Raw genomic sequence first — 7716 nt, 5'->3', positions numbered from 1 at the left:
CCTGGTTATTTTATGTGCCGCGGTTCAGAACTGAGCGCAATTGCACAATGCAATCTTCATCTCACATCGCATAACACAGCGAGAATCCCATCGCCCCGACGCTTACATTCAGAAGTACTCTCAGTATTGCCCCCACATTCACTTATCAACGACAACCTTCATATTTGAACGTGTAATTTCCCTTCTTCGAGCTGCATTTCATTTCTATTGTGCGAGCATCAAGTATTTCCAGTATACGTGTTAGAGTAGTCTGAATAACATATCTGTTATTGACTTTAATAATTTATACAATATCAGCATCAACGGTAAAATAATATAATGGTTATTTAATTTGCGTAAATCATTTTTTATTTTTAATTTAATTTTTCGTAAATCGTTTTATGTTATAGATCGAACCTCATGACCGTTCATATCAAGATATTATGAAAATAGTTTTAGACTTATTGAGGCAATGATTACGATGCAAGCTTGTTCGTATTCCTGGCTCACGATGACCGAAAGTAATGTAAAAAATCTATTCTTAAAGACTGGTCTTTTCTGCAACCTAACTTCGTAACATGAGAGTGGAGACTTTCTCAATTACATAAAAGCGAGTGAAAATTTTCTGACTAAATATCATAAAAAATTTTAAGGCTTTCAAATGAATTTTCGTTACCGCCTTTAAAACTAATTATACAGACTACGCTTGAAAAACTGGTAACTTTTATTCCTTCATTTCGTTTATTTTTCTATTTTACTATGGCATAGAAAATATTATTCACAATGTTTGGATGATATCATCAAACCTCCCAAGTGAGGGAATAAATGTTGTGATGAAATAATCTTTCATCAACTGAAGGCATAAACACTTTAAGCGTTAGAGATGAAACTCTACATGAACATTATGACTTGTATTTTACTACTTTCTTCAAAGTGTTTCATAAAAATAATAGGATTAAAGCATTGCTACCGCGTATACATACTTTTGAAGAACCGATGGTACGTGCTCATAATTATGCTACTTATAATAACATTTTCGCTTTTTTAAAGTATAATTTACAATATTACTTTATTCATTTCTGAAAATGAATTGATGACATTTGTTTATTCCAGTCTCGTCAATCCGCCAAAAAAATTGAAAAATAATACATTGCAAGGTCACTCCTTAGAGTTCTTCTATCTTTTTGGATCTCACTGATGCGACACCGGGAGCTCTGTAGAACACAACCTCACTCGGCAACTGCCACTGCGTGTCTGGCGTCTGCAGGTCCTCAAGCTTCAGTCCGTCTCCATCTATAAGAAGAAGGGGCACTGTTCAGTGAGAACAGCCATTAATCTGTAACAATTTCTAAAGTTTATCCATATGATTAAAACCTTTCATCTTTCACTAAATTACAAGTATTTATCAAAACCATGACTCGTTTTAAATACTTGGCCATACGAGGCAATTACCAGTGATGCCTTAGGTTTTACCTAGTCAAGTTAAACACTGAATATGCGTGAATTATTTTATAAATTTGAGAAAATATTCCCTCTGTACTGTTAAAGTATCGGTAACATTATTGGTAACCTCAATACTGTTGTAGGTATTAGTCACATCGCAGACTATCGGTAACTTCAATACTGTTATGGTATCAGTAAATTTGCAGACTGTATAAGTATCATGAAATGCCCGCAGTATTACACCAAGTATTCATCGTTCTGAACTTTCATCATGTAGAGTTCATTGTAACGTGTGTGGGTCGCTGCCATCGCTGACAACTTGAACTTGGGTGTGCAGCCTGAACTTCAACTTCTGAATGCCTGTTGAACTGAGGTTGAGGTGGAGTGATGGAATTGGATGATGGAAGTGGATGATGGAGGTGGAGTGATGGAGGTGGAGTGATGGAGGTGGAGTGATGGAGGTGGAGTGATGGAGGTGGAGTGATGGAGGTTTCTAGTAAGATACTGCGGGATGGTGCATGCGAACGTATGAGTGGTCATTCTATCTAGAAATCGTTAAATATTAATAAATATTAGTGTGATAACCTGACTGAGCGATAATTGTTTGATAAAACAAAAAAGTTTATATTTTATTTGTGCCTCAGGACCAAGCAAGTAATAACGACCCAAATAACGAATACATATGTGTTGTACATGTCGTAATGCCTAGTGTACCGATACACTCATTCTGCTCCAGCATTCAAGTCCTGGGTCGTTGCGACCTCGGTTTTGAATTGAAATACTGTAGTAATACTTATTTAATGCATCACTTTTTAGTGTATTCCTGTTGTACGGATTATTAAGAATTGATTAAATTGCTTTGATTCATTTTGCCGATACTGCGTCTCTGTTGTATAGATATTCTTTCCATTAAAAATGGAGTTAATATTGCAAGCTTCAATTTATAAGAAAATAATTCCTACATTTCAAGTTTATTCGAAATAAAGGCAGCATTGACCGCTGTAGTTAAATAATTTTCTAACTTCTATAGACAGCGTTCCGTTGGCCGTCAGAACTTTGTTCCCTGAAGACAGCTTGGAATAAGACCAGGTTGATGCGAAATTGGACCTGAAAATTTAACTTTCAAAAGATAACGTAATAATTCTATCTCTTCATAGCTTGTATTACGAATGGAATTGGAAAATGAAATTTTTTTGTGCTGCGAGTATATAATAATTTTTGCAGGAGAAATTTTTAAATATGGTTTGGTGTCTGCTGATAAAGGAATAATTATAAATAATGGAAACAATAATAAGCACCATTATATCATTTTAATGGGCACTATTATATCATTATAATGAGCACTATTATATTATTTTGCAATGAACGCGAAGTTTTTTTTACTGCTAATATGGGTCGATGTTTTCTTCAGGATGGCTGAATTCCATGCACTGAACGCATTTCAATGAGCCTTATTTGGTCGATTTTATAAATCTTGAGGATTTTAGAAGTTCGAATAAACATTCAACGAATTGCACTAAGGACAAAAATTCGTTTATAATCCCCAAATATTTAAATTAGCGGAGTTTGCATGTCAGATTTTAATGTGAATTTTCAAGAATTGCAGAATTATTTTTATCGGGAATTTTCCTTATTTAATCTTTCAAATAATCAGCGGTTCAGAATGTAACATTCAGCTTACCACAAAATTCTGATTCAAACTGATAACTTAACACTATTAAGTTCTCAGATTGAATCTGATTCAAACAGATTCAAACTTAACAAACTGAGAAGCCCTCAACTACCGCGGTCACTGTCGGGACTTGTGCTCTGTGTTTGCTTCACAAAAAACGAGAAATTTTATGGGATATACAAAAACACAAATCTAAAAAGCAGTTAATTACAAATAATATAGTCTATAGTTAGTAATAGTAATGGACAAATCATATAGGCTATAGTTAGTAATGGACTCTAAAGTAATATCTACGGTTAGGAGAGTTTGGCTTTTCGCCCATTCTTGTGCATTTGTTAATCATTTCCAGCGCAATAAAGCGGGCATTTTAATGGTACCTACTATTTATCAGAAGGGACAATTTATTAAAAGGTTATTTGCGTGGCGAGTTAGTTGCAACTCTTCAATCAATTACCATAAAGTATTTAATAATTTAAATTATGAGTAGCATTTGATTTCTAAATTTCAAAATTCAGGATTTGAATTTCACTGGTTGGCAATAGCCTGGGAAATTCTTGTTGAAACTGTCTCTCCAATCCAACTTTGTATTTAAAAATTTGCAACGAAACGCTGTCCAGTTGGTCCATGTCAAATGTCAACACATACGCAAATTCTTCCGAATCATATGAACATTTTTTGCTCATTTGTCTATTAATTCAATACAAGTAGCGTTTTCATAGGTATGGATGTTCTTTGGCGTGGACATTCACATTGTTCGCCCGTTATTAAATAAATATTTTCTGCTCTGTTCACTTTATTTTTTTGCTAGCACTACACATATTCATTTTATTTTATGATTTCCTATTCAAAACTTGGCCACCTCCTCATCTCCATAGAACTAATCTTCAAGAATAAAATAACAAATGCCACACGAGAAGCGTAAGAGCGTCGGCTGTTTCCTCGCTCCCCTCATATCCATTAATTTTGCTTCCTTCCTCTTTATCGATTAACTCTCCACTCACTTTACCTTTCACTTCCCTTCACTTCGCTGTGAGCGGGAAAGAATGGAACAGTTCGGCTCATTGGACGAGCTTGGCAATAATGAGGGTAGAGCATCCCTCGGAGACATTCGAGTGAGGGTAAGTGAGAGTAAGTGACGTGCTCACTAATCGTCCTAATGCTCCAGCGGTCCTAATTATCAACTGCACTCAATAACAGCCCAACTGCATGCCATTTATTGACTAGCCATTAGTCAGTTGACGTGCTATTTGTCGCTAATTATGATGGTTATTTTGAAGCAGGTAAAGATTATTTCATAATCGAGGTATAAATAGAGTGATTAACATTCATTCATGATTTGTAAATTTGCTGCACTTATTGACACCCAAATTAAGCCTTTTACTGATCTTTTTGAACGTAACTCGTTCGTGACTATTATTTGGATATGTGTTATGTTATATGTAAATTTCGACTGAATTTCTTGGTTGTTCGGGGCCCAAAAATTTAAGCACAGTAAACTTATGCCTCTAAATTACAAAAACTTTATGATATCCTATCTTAATTTGTTTCCTCTTAATCAGGAAAATGAGAAATATTGCTATTTCTCTGAAAATTTATATTCTGAGTCAAAAATTACAAAATAGATGATATGCATTGGTGTATTTAAACTAACGAACACAGATATTGAATATGTATTAATTGCCAGAAAATCATGGGCATACTTAATTGACCCGTGACGATGATGAACTTTATTGTCATGACATGACAGGCCATCGATGATGAAACATTTGAGACATACATTAACTTTAATCTTTTATATAACATTAACTAGTACTGTAGTAACAATAATCTTCATTATCTTAAATCCAAGTTTGTTTCCTCAGTTTTACATGATTTTTGAGCTTAAAAACTATACCTGATGTCGAGCACTAAGCTTTTATTCCAAACCAAATTGATTTCATTACTTAATTTATCACCATAATAACACTATTTTGTCTTCCACAACATAGAGTTTCATTTCAAAAAGTTTTCAATTGCTTCATTGAATTAGAATTTTTATTTTTCTGCGAATCAGTTTCCAAAGATAAACCAAACCCCGGCATCCTGTATTTCTCTCAAAGTTCGTCTCGCGTAGCCGCACTGCTAAATTGTTTGGCTGTTCTTTTAATTGTCTTTTGGCAGATATGTCTGTCTTTTGACAAAGAGAATACCGCGGAAGACTCTCGTTGCGGATCTTGTGGCTTTGTCGGACTGATCACTGGATTTGGTCCGGTAATTGGTGCATCAGTCGTTGAAGTCTGAGGTGCTCGTTCGGAAACTTTTTTTATCTCAATATAAATATTTGAAACTACTATAGGGTATCAAGACGAGGTTTCAGATATAAGGCGATTTATGCTAGAATTTATAAACTTTTAGGATTTTAATGTTGCAAAAGTCATGTCTATTTAGGAGTTCAAGGTAAAATTGCATGCTATTGAAGGGATGTTATTAAAAATTGGGAAGATTTCTTGCTTTATCAAACTCGTAGAATTTTACAAAATTCTCCTTATATCATTTTACCTGTAGTGATTCATATTTAATTATAAAATTTCCTGAGAAACTCGTAAAAATTTCATGACACGGCAAAAATTCATCCAGCTGGTATTGAATTTAGAGAGATTTGGTAATTCGTTCATTGTAATACTTCAATATTACAGAAGCAAAAAGATTATCTGTATTGAGATACAGTTATTTCCGTGATGCTGAAAGTAATTACCGATTGAAAAATTCGAGTATCCTTACACACGGATTTATATTAAATATTCTTTCGCCTTTCGGCCGTGAATCGAAAGCTAGGCCGAAGAATTTTCTCAATGGCTTCCGGCGAGTAGTTTTCCTTCGAGAAAAATCGGGTTGAATATTGCATTTCTGCAGCTTCAAATAGACAAACGATATGTTACTTCACTGATGAGATGTTACTATAATGACGAGATATTACAACATTGATGATATTTTATTACTGTGATGTGATGTTGGTACAGAAATAATTATATTTTTCTACACAGAAGAGATGTGAGCACATTGTGGAAATCTAAAAACTTAACTGCAGCTGAAAATAAGGTTGAATCCTGTCTGGGCATTCAATTCAATGGGACGCTGGGTGCTTCTTATTCGCATAATCAATGCACTCTACTTTTACAAGGCAATGCGATTCAGGATAGGAAATCCATTGTGCCCCAGAAGCGCTTCAGTTATCGAGCTGCAGGATCAAGGGATTCTTGAACACGCTCGTGAAACCTCAGTTATTCTATAAGTTGCATTTGTACTGAGAGTACTCTGAGTGTAACGAGATCATTTGTCGCTTGATATGTTTTCAGAGCTTGGCTTTGATACGCACAAAGCCTGGATTTCATGTGGCATCCTCAGTCTAACAATGACACTGCAGAGAGGCTTGACATGGTTTGAATGTGGACTGTAAGTTTTCACAATAATGATCTCGTCTCCATTAATGTGTCCAAACATGACTCACGAACAAAAATTCACATCCTTGACCATTCAAAGAATTTGATCGAGAAGTAACGATTGTTATTGGCAATTTAACGCCAATTTCTGCATACTGTATTTCAACACGAAATTTCAGACAAGGTTGAAAACCCGGTTAACCAATACACCGTTAACTAATCAGTTTCAACCGGAATGTTTCAACATCAAGGTTTGAAAGCCGTTACGATATTCTTATGGGAGAATTTTCTCCAGACAAATTTGCCGCTTGTCATCGTGAATTTATTCACGTTTTATTTAGAAATATTTATTCTACTTATCATCGCGGCCAAACGCAACTCACGAAAGTCTCACGCTACTGAGTGAGCGTCTCTCTTTTGACATGCAAATAACTCTCCAGGAATTTGTACTGTCGAAAGCACTTTGCATTTTCTCCATCCTTGTGCCTTACAAGAACTGATGCTTCGACTGGAACTAAGGCAAGAAACTTGAAGAGCTCATTTCAGTCTTATTTGAAAATTTGGTGGGATTTTTACGCTAGTTGCAAAAAAATCGGAAAATCTTACTCAAATTTGATAAATGAGTGCGAACATCATTGAGAACTGAATTTTATTTCACACTTAACTTTGAACTGATTTCAGTTATTCTAATGATGCATGCACATTATTCTAATTTTAACTTCGTCCAACTTCTGCATTTTAAAAAAATCTGGAGTTAATTACTTATTTGTGTATTCGGTTAAATTAAGTCTTCAGGAAAATCCGTTGCAATTCTAATAATTATAGATGATCATCTTGAATCTTCCCTCGTTGGCCAGATCTTCATTTCGCTAGACCATATTTAGAATTGTTTAATCAAAATGTTTTTCTATCTGAATTTGAATAAATTACTTAATTTATATAAAATCTATAGATAAATGCTATGATAATATTACTTCAGTATTTTTGTAAACTTTTTGAAATAGAGTATCACACCTCAAATTCATACAGGCAGATTGCAGGTTTAACTGAAGAAACTTAGACAGAAATTTGAAGTATCACCGTTGCCATTGCGCCTGCTGATGTTAGATTCCATCCATGGACTTGACCAGGAGGATTGAGATGCACGCAAACAACACAACTCAGAGCTCGCCAATTCCCTGATAAAGTTCTGCTTGTAAAGCT

Source organism: Hyalella azteca, unplaced genomic scaffold (genome assembly GCF_000764305.2).
Source record: "Hyalella azteca isolate HAZT.00-mixed unplaced genomic scaffold, Hazt_2.0.2 contig5182, whole genome shotgun sequence".
Taxonomy (NCBI): domain Eukaryota; kingdom Metazoa; phylum Arthropoda; class Malacostraca; order Amphipoda; family Hyalellidae; genus Hyalella; species Hyalella azteca.
Note: the sequence above shows the minus strand (reverse complement) of the source record.